Raw genomic sequence first — 19971 nt, forward strand, 5'->3', positions numbered from 1 at the left:
TGAGCCCTGCACACTGTAGACTCAATCTCTGATCCAATATTTGACGACTATTGACCTATTTCAAGATAAGGTCAACACCAACTATCTATGACCTCACCCAAAGGCTTCTTGGAAGCAACTAATCTAACAATAGTGCAAACAAGACTATCATGATCACCCAAGTGATCATTAAAATGACCATGAGGGAAATAAAAGAGAGAGAGACAGATTCATAAGTATGCTGTAGATGTTACTTTTTTCAGTAACAGATTTACACCCATAGTTTTATAGGCTTCTATGACAGGAAACAGTTAATGGAGGGTTGGAGAGAGCAAACCTTGGATCTTCAGATCTTAGAAGCAGAAAGAGACTCTTTTAAGTTAGAGTTATTCTTTAGTTGTTTTGTAATAACATTTCATCTGATACTTCCTAGGTCAAAAGAGTCAAACACCTATACAGAAATTTAATCCTTTCTGCTTGCTCATTAATATTATTTCTTTAAACTATATTTCTGATCAGTATTCATGTGCTTCATAGGTACTTGACAAAAATTTTAAATAGTTATGTTTTTCTTTCTTTCTTTTCTTTTTCCCTAGCATCTTAAAGAACAATGAGCCAGATCCAATTAAATGAGTCAACTATTCCCTAGGTATAACTCCTGGGGTCATATCAATTGCATTTGCTGCAGTGGTATAATAATTTACTATAAATGTCTTAAATTACAGCAGTTGAACATGTGCCAGGAAATAATACTTTTCCCCAAAGCAGATAAATCACGAATCTGAAATACCTAATGCACCTCAAAGGTGTTTAAAATTCTTCTAAAGGAGTGACTTACTCACATGCTAGAACATTGACCATTTGATTTGAGTGGTGACCTTCCAATAGTGATGAAGAACATTTCAATGCTTTTGAAGTGTTACCATTGAAAAAAAATTAAAAAATATTTCAAATAGGTAAACACAGACGCTTCTCTGGTAACGCTTCCCTTGGGAGGAAAAGAGGCTAGGAACCAACATCAATAATGACCTTGGCTTGTCTTCTAAGATTTTTTGTAGAGGGGCCCTTCTCATATGTAGACTTTTCCCTATACTCCCCAAAATAGTTCAAATATCAATGAGAGAATTTGGTTGAACTTGAGAGTCTGGGAGCAAATTATAGAAGAAAAAGTTTATATAAAGGAAACAAGCAGCATCATAGAACAACTCCATATTTTTATTTAGAACAACTAGTTCAAATAAATCTGAGGGTCTTAAAGCCTAACTATCTGGAAGTCAGTTTCTAAAAAATCACTATACCTAGGATATGCTTTTCTATCTTATTTATGTGACATAGAGATTCAGAGATAATGTAAAAATTAAAAATGCTATAAGTAGCCATTATTTAATGTGTGTATTTACACACGTATGTATATACATACACATGTATATACACACTGCTAAACAGTGTGCTTCTAGAGTTACTCATGCATCCAATAATACTTATTGAGAACTTACTATATTCAAGACATTGTTAGAGATTAAAAGAAAAATAAATTAGATGTAGACGATAATCTAAAAGAAGCTTAATGGGACTCATCTCAAAATTCAGAATAAAGGAGACAGAAAACTTTAATTATCAGTAGTAAGAAATAGTGATGATGAAAACCTAAGCCAGGCTGCAGTGGATTAAACAATAAAGTAAAAAATAGAGCCTGGGTCTTATCAGTTTGACTTTCATCAACATCAATTTATTTCTTTGGGTTTCTGCTTCTTTATCAGAAAAATAAGGGAAATTTAACCATGTGATCTTCAGAGTCCTTTCTGGCTCCAACAGTAGAAAAAACTATAAGCTTGATTTAAACCAGAAGGTGCAGACCTCATTCTTCACTTGTAATGGCTCCACTGATGAATAGCAATGCCAGCTAACATGAATTCCATCTCCTTTTTCCTTCACTGCTCCAGTTTGATGGAGGTACCAGTCAGCAATAAAATAGTATTGAGGAGTTAGGACTCACAAAAAGACATTTGTATCTAAAACCACAATACTGTGATCATAGAATTGTCATTGCCACACCCTAACATATTGAAAATAGTCGATGAGGACAAACAATGTAAAGTGAGTGGGCAAACAAGTAGAACTTCAGAAAACAACTGGGAGACAAAAGTATATAACCATTTTTTTGAACTTTATTTTTTAAATGAAGGCCTACTGGTTATTTCGTTCAGAATTTTTTTAATGTGCAAATTCAATTATGAAGCCATGGCAACAAAAAGATAAAAGGTAAAGTTTTATCATTAATTTGAAATGTCTTGTTTTGAAAAAAGTTTGGTAGTAAAATCAAGGTTAAATGAAATATCATGAAGCTGTGCAATTAGGTTCATAATGAGGTGCCGCAGGGATCAGTGCTAGAACAGGTGTTCAATATATTTATTAATGACTTAGAAGAGTTGTGAATAATATAGAAGCACATTCAGATGACTTCGAAGATATTTATAGCAATCAAAACGGGTGAATGACTGCTTTTCTTGACCCATTCAAGAGCAATTATTTAACATATTACAGCAAATAATCAACAAGAGCAAATTAATGTAAACTAGGTAGAATTGCCCAAGTTTTGTTAATATGCTAGCAGCTGCTAAAATAGTTATTGCCTTACAGGCAAGAGTGGGCATATCTAAGAAGATATCTGTCCAGTAAACAGCTCTCCATGAAAAAAAAGGATATTCAAAAAAGATTGGAATAAAGAATTATGCAAGAGAATAATTATGCAAATCAATAAATATTGCTGAAAATGTTTACACACCAGACACTTGCTCTATTGAATGACACTATTGGGGAAGGGTGTGGTTCCCCAGCTATACGTTGGGATTATGGTGTCTTATCTGGTGATTTTCTAAATAGTTACCCATTATTATACACTCCTCTCCAACATCCATTCACCGGAGTTTCTAGATGTCTCTCAGGTAGGAATAAAATTCACAAGGGCATCCTCCTCTCACCTACACTTTGCTCTATTCTAAAGGTTTTCACTGATATTAGCTTATGTGTTAATCTTCCCAAATTGAAGATTTCAAGGCTTTAGAAAAATTAAAAGTAATTTTCACAAGAAAGATAACATAACACTATTCAATAATAGCATGAATTATATCTTCCCCTCACCCCAAGGTTATTTAATTATTGTACATACTAGAAAAACTTAAATGTAGCATCTGGTCAGTTTTACTTCATTCATTAAAAAATATTTTCTGAATGCCTATTTTATCTAAGACACAGGAGTAATTAAGAAAATGAAAAGGACAAATAAAACTTGGAGCCTGCCCTGACAGAACTTAGAAATCCATGTCTCCCTTGTCATGAACTAAGCATTTCTCAACCCTAGACAATATAAATTACATAAATATGTCATCAATTTCATCATAAATTTGAAATATATTAAAATTGATAAGAATTAAGAACTGTTTCTATAAGAATGTATAATAATATTTTAAAAACCAAGCCACCATTTTCTGCTACCATTTATCTTCTCTGCCAGGCCAAAAATATGTTGACCCATGGCATAAACGTTCTCATTTGAAAAATAACTTAAATACTTTTCCAAATTTCAGAGAAAATTAAAAAGATTTCTAGGCTGTTTGGAACTAAGAATGTAGGCCAATAGAATTATGGTAAAGCCTAATAGTAATAGGAACATCAACTTATCTCCAACTCAGCTTTACAAAATAACCAATCAGTAAAGAGTAGGGAAACAGTAGAGAGATAGGTGAAATAAGAGTAAGAATTTTTATTTTTTGGAAGATTTGGTCAAGCATCGCTACTCTCTATCTATACCCACCTGCAAATTCAGATGCGAACATCCAGAATATTATACCCATGGTTCCATAATTCATAAACTTTTAGAATATCAGTGTTAAATGGGACCTTAGACTTTAAGTATTGCTTGAGCTATACATTTTCTCTAAATCATAGGACACATCACCACCAGAGGTTTAAAAAAACAAAAAACAAAAGAAAATAATAATAAAAACAAACAAACAAAAACTCATTAATATAATGAAGCCAAAAACTTAAAGTGAAAGGCAAACTCTGTGCAATAAAGTAAACAATGGGCCTCAAACATATTTACTAATGAGATTTTCTAGAAGGTCTGTAATTGTCTATCTAAAAAATAAAATTCACAATTTGGAGAATATTGTATCCAAGGTGTGACAGTTATGTTAATTTTTCCTTTCCTCCTAGACTTTTCAGTGTCTGTGGGTTATTGGGTAGTATGATTTAAGTAAAATTTTAGCAAGAGAAAACAAGTGGTGAATGAGAATTCATTAGCAGATGGCCAAGTGTAAATAGTCTATCAATCATGCTGATATTTTTAAGCATCAGAAAATTTAATCCCATCTCTAGGGTAGTAAACTCATACTTTTAGGTATGTAGTACATCATATTTATTTTTATTTTTAAAGAACATTTTGGAATGCTTCTTGATTATAAAACACTGAAAGTATTTTCCCCATTAGGTTTTCTTAGGCAGGCAGAAAGTAATTAGGCCCCTAATGCAAGTCAGAGCATTTTAAAAGAACCAAATAGTGTTTATAAAAATAAGAACATTTCCAAATCTTTACTCTAGATAAACAGATTTGTCATGGTAAAACCAAAAAATCTGAATCAGGTCTAAAATTATGAAAGAGCACATAAGAGTGATCTAGAGTTTTATACTGATTCACACAGAGAAGCCAGACCTGCTTTTTTGTTTGAAACTGAATCCATAATGATTAAATAAATGTAATGGGCTTTCACTGAATTTCAGTTTTTAAATGTCAAGCAATTACTATGAAATGACTTTTCTTTTACTTGCATAAATCCATTTTGCATCTTATATTTCTACCCTCAAGTGAATGATAGAAGTTAGTCTGATAACATATTTTTATCACCCTATATTACAATAGAAAGCAACCATATTATCCAGACCACACAGCATTAGACTCTATAAGTTCACTTTAGTAAAGCAAGGTGACATTGATTTTAACATACAAACAAGCTCTTCAAGGTCAAACAGTAAGTTAAGAGGAGAAAAAGTATCGTGAATGAGTATTAATTCTCTTCTATTCCATGGCTTCAGGATCTTAAAATATTCTGCACTTCACAAGAAGTTATGTGGCATTTGAAGTCTCTGAAACCTAGAGAAATTTCCCCAAATGGAATAGTCAAGAAAATTGAGCACTGTCCAGAGAATAAAAGACTAGAGATTTCAGGGCACTCTTCTGCATGACAATGAGAGTTATAAAAGTAAAAAGCAAACAAAAATATTTCACCTACTGTATATATCTTGTTTATTTCCCAGTTTTTTTTTGATGAATATGATGGGAACATACAGGCTGATGAGATTCCTTTACTGAGCAAAGGAAAGTTATCCTGTTTTATAACTCATAAGTCTTTTATAAATACAAAGAATGTATTTTAGTTGTTATTCAACTATATGGAGAAAGAATTTATGATGAGGGAGTTAAGTCACAATACTGTATCATTGAGGTATACATGAAGCATGCTTATTGCTGTTAGTCATTCCTTAATAGGTTTCAAATAGGAACTGGGATTTTAAATATTTCAGAAAGAATTTCTCCCAATTTCTCTCTTGTCACTGTATGTCTTTCACTTTTACCATACCAATGATAATCCCTGAGCAAGATTCCAAAACAGACACAAAAGCATTTCCTTGAATAACAGGTTAAATTTTCTCCGGTTTTCAATTCTTAATCATAGTTTATCCAAACTCTCCCAATTGGTCAATTCTGCTATAAAGCTACATTTAAAACCATCTTTCGGCCGGGCGTGGTGGCTCACGCCTATAATCCTAGCACTTTGGGAGGCCGAGGCGGGCAGATTGCTCAAGGTCAGGAGTTCGAAACCAGCCTGAGCAAGACCCCGTCTCTACCAAAAATAGAAATAAATTAATTGACCAACTAAAATATATATATATACAAAAAATTAGCCGGGCATGGTGGCGCATGCCTGTAGTCCCAGCTACTCGGGAGGCTGAGGCAGTAGGATCGCTGAGTCCCAGAGATTGAGGTTGCTGTGAGCCAGGCTGACGCCACGGCACTCACTCTAGCCTGGGCAACAGAGTGAGACTCTGTCTCAAAAAAAAAAAAAAAAAAAAAAAAACTATCTTCCATACTGCAGATAAATTTTGACCAACCAATGATGAAATTTGGGCAGTCTTATCTCAGGGCAGGCACTTGTGTAGGTACCAGCTTTGTAAGAAGTGTGTAGAAAGGACAGAAGCTCTGGGCATACACTCACTGATAGATAATAGAATGAGTTGTGAACAGAGACAACTTGATAGGGCATCAGGGAAGTCAAACTGTAAATGGTGACAGCAGATTATCCATTACCTGGGTGAGGCAGTAGCATCCAAAGAGACTGTTAGCCCCAAAGCGTCTCCTCTATGGATCATGGAACCTGAAATTCCTAACCATTAGATTCATTCCTCTAAGACAATGTCTACAAGACAAACTATTTTAGTTGAAAGTATCATAGTTGGAACACAGGGTACATTAGAGAGTAGTCTACAATAATTATCAGTACCCAGTGGTTCTGGCCACAGGGCAAGTAAGTTCCCATAAAATAGAAAAACCTAAGTATTTATAATCTGAAGTGTTCAGAGGGTCAAGCAGGTTCTGGGCATAAAAAAAAAAAAAAAAAAAAAAAATCCAGGCAAGTGCTAATATCAATTGTCAGCCTCAATGTCTGCCAAACAATAGGAAGTTGTGTGAACTGAGGTAAGCCCTTAATCCCATCTAAAAGGGATAACTACCACTGAGCTCCAGAAAACTATTACCAAACAGGGATATAGGTCTGTATCTTCCAGATTTTCTAGAAGCTGAATGTTTGGGGGATACCTCTAATTTCAAATGTTAGAAACTAATTCAATTTTTTGTGTAACATTCTATGGGTCAGCACTGTTCTGGGTAAATAAAAAATAGCTAAGGGCCAGATTTGTCCAACTGGTTGGCAATTTTATATCTAGAACATGGAGAGAGAGAAGGGAGTTTCAGTTGGGATAAGGATGACTTCTAGACTTTCCATTAAGAAATCCCATAAGGGTGCTAGATAGCATTTATCCTAAAGGAAAGGATAGTTAAGTAGAGTCTATATATGAAAACCTAAATGTAGTAAGCTACTTGTTATGGAGAGTATATACCCTTTTTAGAAAATATATACTATTTGGATAAAGAAGGTCTTTTAATTTTTTTTTATTTTTTTGACTTTATTTCTTCTTATCCTGTCTTGTACAAGAAAGGATTTAAGATAACATAACAACATTTTCTATGGTATAAATGAAAAATAAATTATGAAGGACAGATGTAGAAGAAATGATGTTAGTAAAAATGAGATAAAACACACCAAATGCATGTTGAAAACAGTCAAAAGAATAAAAATCTCATTAGCCATTAATTTATAAAACTGATTATTATTTGCATGGGGAGGGGAAAGGGGTGTCCATTATTTTGCAAAGTCCATTTGCTTTTTTAAAATTACAATTTGGTTTTTGGTGTGGATAAATATATCTTGCTCATAACTAATAAAGTAATGAACACTGCATACAAAAATAAAAGAGCATTATTACATATTTTGGCTGTCTAGATTCTATGTTTCCACATTTAAAAGTTTTATTTTTGAAGGATGTCTTTGTGAGTGAAAATAAAGGGCAGAACAGATCCTACTTGGATTTTAATACTCCCTTGGCTGAAAGGGAAAGATTTTTCAATAATAAGAAAAGGCACTGTGAGTTACAGGAGCATCAGTCTGATAAGGCCATATACAGGATATATTACCAGCAATATTCCAACTTAATGTGTCAGAATTGTACAGCTCTTTTTAAAAAGCCACATTAATAAAAAGGAAGTACTTCCACCAAGATAAATTGATTGTTGTTTGGTGTTATCCTAAAGAAGAGGAAAAAAATAGACATGATGCAGTATCAGCAGTGGTAGGTATTAGTGCATTCTGGTCTAATTTCAACCCCAAATCCAGACCATTAAATACAGTTTGGAAAGGCTCAGCTCTTAGAGTATCAGAGGATGTGCAGCCCATATGTAATGAAGAAACACTCCTATGAGTCAGTGAATGAGCATCATGCATTCTGATGAACCAAGCATAGAGGATGAAATTATAAGTAGGCAAAAAACTCTCCCTCCCTATGCAGCATCCCCTAATACAAGAGATAAGCTACAGCCACAGAGACCAGATCTCCACATTTAATTTGTTTGATAAATATTTTGATATGTGCTAAACTTGGGAAAAAATTATTAAAATGAACCCCCAGTTACTTCTTGCCAACTAAGTAGTCTTTATCTGGATAGCTTCAAAAATAGCAGAGTCAATTCAGCCATGCAGCATAATACAATTACAATATCAGCTCCAGTTTATTAACACCATTATTTAATTTTATTTTTATAATAACAATAAACGTGTTACCCCAAATCAACAACAACAATAAAATGTCACCAGACATCTAAACACCTTGTCCTTAAACATCTCCATTACTAAACCTACAGTCTTCCATAAAGAAAATCCACCTTGAAGTAACAACCTTAGAGCATTGCAAAATGCTCAACCATAAAAGACAAAGTACATTTTCATAGAATGGTCTCCTTACTGAAAATTAAAACCACCACATATATCAAAAAGATCTTCAATGGCAAAGAAGGAAACAAAAAATTGTGTCCTTTCTAATCTTCAGTTAATCAGATAATTTAATTCATTGAATCCTCTCTTCATTCTACCCCAGTATTCCAGCTAAATATTTGCGAATATACTGTTACCAACATTACAAATATACTATCTTAAGGGTAGTAAATACAGCCCTAAGGACAAGAAGAGAGGAATTAGAATCTAATATCAACTCTGTGTGTCAATTACACACACATGTGTACATTTATCATTCAGAAGCACATCTCTAAAATTGAGAAAGCATGGATTTTCAAAGTGTGAACTTCAAACTAGCATCACCTAAAAATTTGTTAGGAATCCAAATTCTCATGCCCCAACCCAGATGTGCTGCATCAGAAACTCTTAGGCGGGAGGGGGGCGGGGGGAGGCAAAAATCTGTGTTTCTACATAAAGGGAATGCTGATGCATGGTAAAGTTTGAAAATGATTGCTCCAAAAACAAGGAATGATATAAAATGTTCAGACTTCTAGTAATAAATTTAAAAAGTAAACTACAGCTTATTACTTACAATTCCAAAATTGATACGATGTTTCAAATTAGAAAACATATGAATTACTACTCAAGCTCATGGCTGTTACTTATACTTAATTATGATTAAATGGAGCCAGTCTTTCCCTTTCTCTCTCTCCCTCCCTTCCCCCTCCTCCGCCATATGTCTGTATGTAGCCTGTAAATGAATGTGAAAGATTCAATGTAAACACTCTCTACCCACAATCATAAAAAAAAATACCTACAGGGAAAATAATGCAAAAATTCATTTCTCACACAGAGAATAATCCATTTCCAGACAATTGCCATGAGGGCTTATCCCGTTATCAAAACTGGTTCATGGTAAACTGAGTGCATATATCAAAAGAAGATCTGTACTATCCAGAGAAATAATCCATTTAGTGTTCGAGGTTTTATAGTAAAGGCTTCCAAATAACAGAAGGTATTATATATTTTCACCAGTGTATTAAGCTATCATAAATTCATCATTCTCAAATCAAGATAATTCATCTATAAACCATTCAAAACTTATTCATACTAATCATAAATCATGTTAAATATAAAATGTTGTTGTCTTCACATAATTTCACAAAGTCAGATAAACTGGTTTGTCAATAGGCTTTCACAATACTGTTATTGTGACACATACTAACACATAAACCAAAGATTATAACCAATAATGTTGATGATATTGGTGATATTTAGCATTAGTGGCTAAAGGAGCAGTAATAATTTTATATCTACAAGGTCCAAATAGGCCTCTCAGATATGAGGCTTGGGCAAAATCACTTACCAAGTTAGGCTAGGTGAATCTGTAATCAATCACCAGAGCTCTGCTTTAAACTGCAATGCCTCATAGGAATCAAGTTGAGAGTTATGAGCTATAGAAGAAAATATTAACTGTTGCTTTCATCTGTTTGTTTCATCAACTAGAATAGAAATAAATATTACTAATTTTATTTTATAAATATTTAATACAGTTTTCCACTAGGCACTATATAATATATAAGAAAACTAAAATAATCACAATTGAAAGTCCATGACATTAACAAAACTCAGGAAAATGGCATTTTCCCAGTGAGGATGAATAAAATTTAAGTGCTGATTTCAGTGACTTGAGTATGACTGTCATTTGTCTAAAATATACTTATTTTAATTTAGTGAGAATGAGCCCTGGAAAAATACTTCATTCCCCAATATCTCAGGGTCTTTTAAAAAATGAATCATTAGCAACTGATGTTCTTTCCAAATATTTTTAGTCCCCTAAAGCCTAAAAGTGTATCATGGAACAAATTTATGTCATTCCTCAAAATTACATCTATGAATTTTAAACATTTGTTGCTTGACTATGAAATTTTTCTCCAGACTATGTCAGTATCTGTACTTATAAAAAATTTAGAGAAAGATTAACCAAATTGAACTAGATAGAATAGAATCTAGAGTGGAGTTGTATCATAAACACATGTAACTTACACAAACTCAATTATATAATTTGAGAAGAAAGCAACAATATCAAAGATTTGTCTGTAATTTGTATGGGTTGGCTAGAAATGAAATGGAAAATCTTAATCTGCTGTGCCCTCACAAGCTCAGAGATCCTATATAAGCCCCAGCATCTGAGCAAATAGCCTTTTTGAGGGTGATTATGGTATTTAAATGTATGTCTTTTCATATATCGTGACCCTTGAAAGAAAGCCAACTACTTCTGATACTCAACTAGAGGAAAATAGCTATAGAACTTACTGAGACATAGTATGTAGCTCTCCAATATACCTTTTTAAGAGTAATTTTAACCACACTTAATTTGTCCCTTTCTACTAATTTTGGAACCTAACCTCTGAATAGAAAGTATTCTTTTCTACATATAAATCACATCATGCAGTGTCTTTCACAGCTAACAAAATAAAATGTCTTTCAGTGTAAAAGATATTGCGAAAAGAGAAAAAATACTGATTTTATTATGTATCTTTAATGAAAGGTTTCATGACAGGTTAGTTAAACCAGTGAAGATTCTCTGAAATTGCTACAGAATGACACATGGACAAATAAAACAAACAAAGCCATTTGTAAGAATACAATAATTAAAATTATTACTCAGGTTCCATTTCAAAGAAAATCTCCATGCCAGCAATTTATTCAACATTGTTAGCCACTAGACAAATATATGGCAACTAAACTATACATTCAAAGTGTGGTTAAAAGACTGATTATGTGCCAAACCTTCCAGCAAGATCTGTATACACTGGTATGAATGTATCTTTGTCAAAAAATTGTTAACAATGAAACACTATGGGCCTTTCTAGATGGTTTAGCTAGACAGTTGTCTAGGAAGGTATCTAGGAAATAGATAATGACAGCCAAGTTGGGAAGCCAATCATGCACTGTTCTGGTAATTTCTAATTTTGTGTTTGTCTCCTTCTTCTATTATGGAGCAGAAGCCTCTGTAGTAGAATTTTCCACTGGATTCCATTAGTCCTCTTGATACAACTATAGCATATATTTTCTGTCTGACAATTCAAGCTAGTAAACCCTAAATATTCATTTCTATTTATGTCTGTACTTTCTTATGAACAAATGGATAATCATTTTCTTCTATGATGTACCTTGTATATTTAGATTTAGATTTTAACTCACTATAAATAAACATTAGGTATACTTACTTATTATGTACCATGTGTTTAATGCTAATGAAAACAATAATTCAGTACATAAATAATACAAAGATTCTAAAGCTTTGCTTGACTGCAGAAAGAGACCAGACTTGTACCTCACTAATCACCCTCACTTATATAAAATGAGCATCATCATTCTGGGATTTAAACTACATGTCTTAAGTCTTCATTCCCATCTATAGCCCTGACCTTACATTTAAATGATTAAGAGTGGAATATCCATTACTTCTAAGAAAAGAACACTCCCACAGTCAGAGATACGATCTGATCATCTGCATCCCCCAAAAAACAATCAGACTTCATATTACTCCCCAACATCTGACTTATAACATTTTATAACTAAAAATAACATAGAATGGGGAGTACTAAGAACCCTATCCAGGTACAGCTGTACCAAGTTCAGTCAAGTTCCTTTTTAATCTTTCCTCAGGACCTAATCTCACTTACACTCATTTTTTTACATTATAAATGTAGCAAATAAACACTTCTTCTACCTTGTGACTTAGAGATATTATTCCAACTCAGTAGGGAAGAACTTGAGATAGTGATCGGAAACTTTATAATTTATATATGCACACACGCACACACACATGCACACATGTCACAAAGAACTTGAGTTATTCACATTCATTACCCATATCACTACTGCTTCCATGTTTTTCCTCACATGTTCTCCATCCAGTAAATGACATTAACCAGTTGCTCAAACTCAAAACTTGGGAGTCATTTTTGACTCCTTCTCTTCATCATCTCCTATATCTAATTAACCTTTAAGTCTCCTAAAATTAACATTTAGGCTTATGATGTTTAATATTATGTGTCTACCTGATTGGCAACTGGATGTCCAGATACTTGGTTACATATTATTCTGGTTGTTTCTGTGAAGATGTTTTTGGATGAGATAAACATTCAAATTCATCTCATTCTAGTTAAATGGCTTTCATCCAAAAGACAAGTAATAACAAATGCTCACAAGGATGTGAAGAAAGGGGAACCTTCATACACTGTTGATGGGAATGTAAATTAGTACAGACAAAATGGATAGCAATATGGAGGGTCCTCAAAAAACTAAAAATAGAACTATCATATGATCCAGCAATACTACTACTAGGTATATACCCAAAGGAAAGGAAATAAGTTTATTGGAGGGATATCTGCACTTCCATGTTTCTTGCAATTATTCATAATAACCAATCTTTGGAATCAACCTAAATGTCCAACAGTGTCTGTCCAATAGAATCTAAATATCTGTCCAACAGAAAATCTACTACATTTTATTTATCCATTCATATACTCAATGGACTCTTATTCAGCCATAGAAAAGAATGAAATCCTGTCATTTGCAACAACATGGATGGAACTGGAGGACATTATGTTAAGTGAAATAAGCCAGGCACAGAAAGAAAAATTTCACATGTTCTCATTCATATGTGAGAGCTAAAAATTAAAACAGTTGAACTCATGGATGTAGGGAGTGGAACAATGGTTACCAGAGGCCAGGAAGGGAGTGAGGGATAAAGTGGAGATGGTTAATGGCTACAAAAATGCAGTTAGATAGAATAAGATCTAGTATATGATAGTAAAAGAAGATGGCTGTAGTCAATAATAATTTATTATATATTCTTAAATAACTAAAAAAGTGGAATTGGAATGTTCCTAACACAAAAAAATGATAAATACTTGAGGCGATGGATACCCTAATTATCCTGATTTGATCATTACACATTGTATGCCTGTATCAAAATATTACGTGTACCCCATAAATATATGTACCTATCATGTATCCATAACAATTAAAAACAAATTTAAAAAAAACACTAATATTTAAATTTGTAGACTGAGTAAAGCAGATTGCTCTTCCTAATGTGGATGAGACTCATATAATCAGTTGAAGTCTAATCAGAACAAATGTCTGACTCTCCCTCAAATAAAAGAAAATTCCTCTGTCTTATGGTCTTCAAACTGTGACACTAGCTTTTTTCCTGTCTTGGACTCAAATCCAAATATCTGGTCTTTCTGGATCTCAAGCCTGCAGCCTTGGGACTTGGAACTACACCATTGGCTCTCCTGATCCACAGGTCTTCGGACTGAGACTGGGACTAAACCATCAGCTTTCGTGGACCTCCACCTCCACCTTGCCAATTCACCTTGTAAAGCTTGGGACTTGCCAGACTCCATAATTATGTGAGCCTATTCCTTAAAATAAATCTCTTTATATATAAACTAACACACTCTCTCTCTCTCTCCTCTCTCTCTCTCTCTCTCTCTCTCTCTCTCTCTCTCTCTCTCTCTCTCTCTCTCTCTCTCTCATGATTCTGTTTCTCTGGAGAACTCTGACTAATAAAAACTACCTAAATATTTCTCTACTTAGCTTTTCAATCACTGTGCACCAGTCAATCCAAATGAACATCATCTCTCACTTTGGCTACTGAAAGAGCCTCCTAAGTTGTTTTTCAGCACCGACTATGACCTCTTTCCAATCATACATGTTTGCTATACATCAATACCTGAATAGAGTGGGTCGTACATAACACAAAGTTACAACATGGAAAATAAACTAAGCAGTTACATAGATGTCTTACCAGTGGATGATTTATCCTTAAATAAATGGTAAAGAAGGAAACATGTTCTAAAATTTGTTTTGTATTGGTTTTTTGAAATGTAGAAGGCACACTCATAAGTGCTTAACATTTATGTGGGATGAGAAAAAGAAATGATTCAGAAAGGATGTATGGTTCTCCTAAAATCAAATCCTGCATAGAAAGCCCTATACTATTCCTACCTTTAAGAGTAATTCACTTAATTTCTACATCTCCCAATTGAGAAACAATAATTCTAAAATTAACTGATCTTTTTTTTAGACTAAACATAAAATATTATTCTCCAAGTTAACAAAACTAGTAGCCCATCTGTACTTTTCTCCATCACAAGCACTTGCAGGCTGCACTGCGCAGCTACTTAGGCAGGAACATTTACCTCTTTTCCCTTTAACAGCTTAACCCCCTCAACAACATTTCAAAATAAACAAAAGTTTAATTTTCCCAGTTTCTTCTTCAATATTACTTTGGCAAAGGTTTGGGTATTAAGTCAGGTAGAAATCAATCTTCTTCATGTAATGCTTAGAAGATGTCCACCATAAAAATAAATAGGTGTCCTGAGTATAATGTATTTTTTTCATAAACACCTATTTGAGGGTAAAAAAAACATCATTAATGCCACAAACATTCAAGATTTTTTAAGTCAAAAATAAAAGAAATACATTATTCATTTCTTGGTGAAATGACTATGTCTATCAAAAGATTTCCTTTTCCTTCTAAACATAGAAAATTGAAAAATTAATATAATTAATTTAATAAGTCATTAATATAATGAAATCATGAAAAAAGTGTAAATTTATTTATTTTTTTTTTGAGACAGAGTCTCACTTTGTTGCCCAGGCTAGAGTGAGTGCTGTGGCGTCAGCCTGGCTCACAGCAACCTCAATCTCCGGGACTCAGCGATCCTACTGCCTCAGCCTCCCGAGTAGCTGGGACTACAGGCATGTGCCACCATGCCTGGCTAATTTTTTTTTTTTTTTTTGTATATATATTTTTAGTTGGTCAATTAATTTATTTCTATTTTTGGTAGAGACGGGATCTCGCTCAGGCTGGTTTCGAACTCCTGACCTTGAGCAATCCACCCGCCTCGGCCTCCCAAAAAAGTGTAAATTTAAAATGTACTTAATTTAAAAATACATCTGACCGTATATCAATTATAAAAGACTGCAAATATAAGGCACAAAAAAAGAACTGTGAAAATTAAACTACTCACTCATTTGAAACTCTGATAAAAAGTACTCTATCTTCTTTGGACTGTCACACTTGTGAGGGAAGAGACTGTGACATTCTGTATTAATCTCTACATAGTACTTGCCTCTGTACTGAGCTTGTGACAGTACTTCATAATAAAAATTTTCAGATTTTTTCATTGGAACCATTTTCATTAAATAAGAAACTAATAAGATGTGTTTGCCAATTGCCTTGGAACATTAACCATTTCATTTCAAATGTTACTACTTTGCTGGTTAAATTTAGTTCTTCCTCTGACTTAAGTTAAAAAGTATCCCAAATCCAGAAATGACTTTATAATTTAGCTGTTAATTGTCTCCAGTCACTAACTTTTAAAGGACTAACAACTCTGATATGTAGCTTATTAACCACAAAACAAGCTGTGAGTTAAATCAAATACAACTTACAATTAAATATAGATGCAGAGTCAAACAGCATTTCCCCACATGTTTATTGTACAAGAAGCTCTGAAAATGTACACAATAATGATGCAAGAATCATTAGTACTATAGAGATGAGAAAAACTTTCAAACTAGGATTTTATAATAAAAAGAGCACTTGAAATTTACTGTCTATTAAATTTCACCACCTTTAAATGTTTCTTTACTTCCTTACCACCCCTGTGGAAACACAATAGAAAGGAAAGTAGTAAATGAAATTTTACAATATTATAAGAGCAGAAAGCCTCTGGCTGAGACCCTGTTCCATTCACACATTTAGAAAACATTCACTGATCAATGTCTATAGCTAATCACTGTGCTCCTGTAATATATGCCTAAGAATTGTATGAGTTAAGGAACCATCTTTAAGGGATGATTCTTGCCTGTTATTTGCTCCTTATGAAAAATGAATGTTGACCATAAGAGTCAGCTGGGATCCATATATAAGCACACTTAGAAATTTTCTGATATATGAAATCAGAGAATTTCTTACAAAGAACTAACAGAAACTGAATGCAATAAAGGACACTGTCTTTGAAATCCACCCCCTTTCCAATATCATCATTGTTCAAGCACCTACCATCTCTCCCTAAAGGACTGTAATAGCATCCTTAGGGTTGTTCTTGCCTCAGTGTTGCTCCTCTAAAATCCTCCTTCCACCATTGAGAGTGCCATCTTCCTAAAACCTGACCAGAACATCACTGTACCCTAAGCCCTCAGTGGCTCTTCCCTAACAATCAGATGAGATCCAAGCACTTTGGCTTGGTTGAGGAGGCTTTTTGTGATCTTGACCCATCCTATAAGTACGATGGCCAGGAGAAGGCACCTACTATGCGGGAAGTGTGGTAAGATTAACCCCATAACTTTTTGTTGCCTCAAAAGGTTGTTGTCCCTAACACCATATAGGCAAAGCTGGTCAATGGGGAAATAATGAATAGATTCCCATAAGAAGTCACTGTAAGAAAGGAGGACTGGGATTCCAGATCATAATTCCCATGATATAAAGTTACATGAGCATTTTGGAGTGGATCTGTGACAGATGAGAATGGTGCTGCTGAAGAAATGCACTCAATGCAAAAGCCTAAGATTTTGTTAAAGTCATATGTTTCAAACATTGTGTGGCTCATGTTGTAAGCTTTTTCTAAACTAATCCATTTAAGCATAATGATTATTTTGAGCATGGAAATGGTAACTAAGAAGAGGCATAACTCTGTAATCTGAGCTTGGGTCCTGGTCATGGACCTGTCCCACAGGAGAAGATGAGAACTTGGTGGACCATGTCCCACACCTGTACTGCATACAGATGGACACACTGACAGTAATGGAGACATTGGATATCCTTTATTCCTCTACTTGAACTGCATTAATTCCTGGTGTTTTGGACAGGTCTCAAGAAGGTAGGTCATTCAAGAAGGTGGGGAAATGAATTAAGGGTAGGAGAAATATAATAATAGGGCAGGCAGAGTCTGGAGAAACTAACCTGAAAAATTTAAAAAACATGGCTCAATGTTTTCCATTCTCCTGCTCATATTTGCAATACTCCTGGCATCATTTTCCACTCTTCCTCCCTTCCTACTTTACCCTCACTAATACAGACTCAGAGCACACTGTGCAATCCCATGCCTCCTTGCTATGCTCTTTCCCTTGCCTTGAAAGTTCTGAGAAGACTTACATGAGCAAAGAGGGTTGTATTAGGTGCCTTTTTTTATATCTCCATTGTACTCTGAGCATATATTTATATGATACAACTTATTCAACTAATTTATCCTCTATATCTATTTCCTTACCTGTAAAATGGAAATAATAATAATATGTACTCCACAGGATTGTTTTAGTGATTAAATAAGGTAATATATGTAAAACCACTTAAACAATATCTAGCAAATAACTATACACATAATAGTATAGATTATTATTAAATAATATTGTTTTTAATCAATAATTACTTTGTTTCTTAGTTTTTTTATATTTAAATAAAATAGTTTACATTGTGCCCAATAGATAATTTTTCATCCCACATTCTCCTATCAACCTACCCCTCTGAGTCTCCAGTGTCCATTAAGTCACTCTGTACGACCATGCATACCCATTGCTTAGCTCCCACTTACAAGTGAGAGTGTACAGTATTTGGTTCTTTGTTCCTGGGTGACTTCACTCAGAATAATGGTCTTTAGCTCCATCCAAGTTGCTACTCAGCCATCAGAAAGAGTGAAATAATGTCTTCTGTAGCAACTTTGATGGAACTAGAGGCCATTATCCTAAGTGAAGTAACCAAGGAACAAAGAACCATATACCGCATTTTGCTCTCACTTATAAGTGACAGCTAAGCAATGGGTATCCATGGTCATACAGAGTAATGTAATGAACACTGGAGACTCAGAAGAGGAAGATGGAAGAAGGATGCAGGATGAAAAATTACCTACTGACACAATGTATAATATTCAGGTGATGGGTATATTAAAAGCCTAGACTTCACTATGCATTTCACCCATGTAACAAAAAATGCTTGCACCCCCTAAATCTATTTAAATAAAAATAAATTTTAAAAAATAACCCTAGGGAGTCCTGAACTATAATACATGCTGCCTGGGGGATGCACAGCATTATATTCATAGAAACTATGAACCTGTGGCGGGAACCCAGATTAAGTGAGAAGGAATGAGATAAGATGCAGTTGAAGAGAGACAAAGTGAGATCACAGCGGGCCTTATACCATGAAGAAGAATTTAATTTCATCTTCAAGGTAGTGGGGAGACACAAAACATTTTAGGTATGGAGTATCACACTCATTTCTATTTCAGAAAGAATAGAAACTGTGAGGGACTGAGAAGAAACTGAGACTAGAGATAGAAAATAGACTGCTGTTTCTAATAATCTGTACAAGACATGATTAAGATTTGATCAAAGGCCGGGCGCTGTGGCTCACGCCTGTAATCCTAGCTCTTGGGAGGCCGAGGCGGGCGGATTGCTCAAGGTCAGGAGTTCAAAACCAGCCTGAGCGAGACCCCGTCTCTACTATAAATAGAAAGGAATTAATTGGCCAACTGATATATATATAAAAAATTAGCCGGGCATGGTGGCGCATGCCTGTAGTCCCAGCTACCCGGGAGGCTGAGGCAGAAGGATCACTCGAGCCCAGGAGATTGAGGTTGCTGTGAGCTAGGCTGACGCCACGGCACTCACTCTAGCCCGGGCAACAAAGTGAGACTCTGTCTCAAAAAAAAAAAAAAAAAAAAAAAAAAAAGATTTGATCAAAGATAGCCCAATGTGAATAAAGCAAAATTAAGGCAGTGTATCTGACAGACCAATAGGATGTATCATTTGAGAAAAAAGATAAGACTCTAATATGGCTCCTAGGTTTCTAGCTTGGGTGCTCAGTATATCACAAATCATTAAATGAGATGATAATATAAGAATAAGATTAGGATTGAAGTGACAAAATGGAGCTCATCTACTTAGTTTAAGGCATATTGAGGCTTCTTTGAGATTATGGAGTAGAAATCCTAGAGTCAATGGGTTATATGTATCTAGGTATCAAGAAAGAGAATAAGAAGTTATTCTCACTGGAAAAATATACAAGCCTTTATAAATGGAGAAAACCTGTTTCCAGGGAGATGAAACAGAAAAAGTTAACACTGGTTTTAAAATGTATATATAGATGTATAGGAGTTAAAAATTGATAATCTTTTTCTCTAATATTTTAGGCAAGATTACCAGGTCAAAGTAAATGAGAGGGATGTAGGGTAGGGATTATGGTAGTTGATGAAGGCTTGAGAGGAAGAGAAAGAGAAGTTTATCAAGGACACATAAAATATGTCTGGCAATATGCTCTAGCTAAGGCTATGGAACACTAATT

General features: G+C 34.3%; 1 protein-coding gene across 2 annotated transcripts in view; it reads right to left on the reverse strand.

Annotated features, from left to right (window-relative positions):
* Positions 1 to 19971, reverse strand: part of CTNNA3 (catenin alpha 3) — a 1492617-nt gene that overhangs the window by 1052003 nt on the left and 420643 nt on the right. The window lies entirely within an intron of this gene.

This window comes from Microcebus murinus, chromosome 14 (assembly GCF_040939455.1).
Source record: "Microcebus murinus isolate Inina chromosome 14, M.murinus_Inina_mat1.0, whole genome shotgun sequence".
In the NCBI taxonomy this organism is placed as follows: domain Eukaryota; kingdom Metazoa; phylum Chordata; class Mammalia; order Primates; family Cheirogaleidae; genus Microcebus; species Microcebus murinus.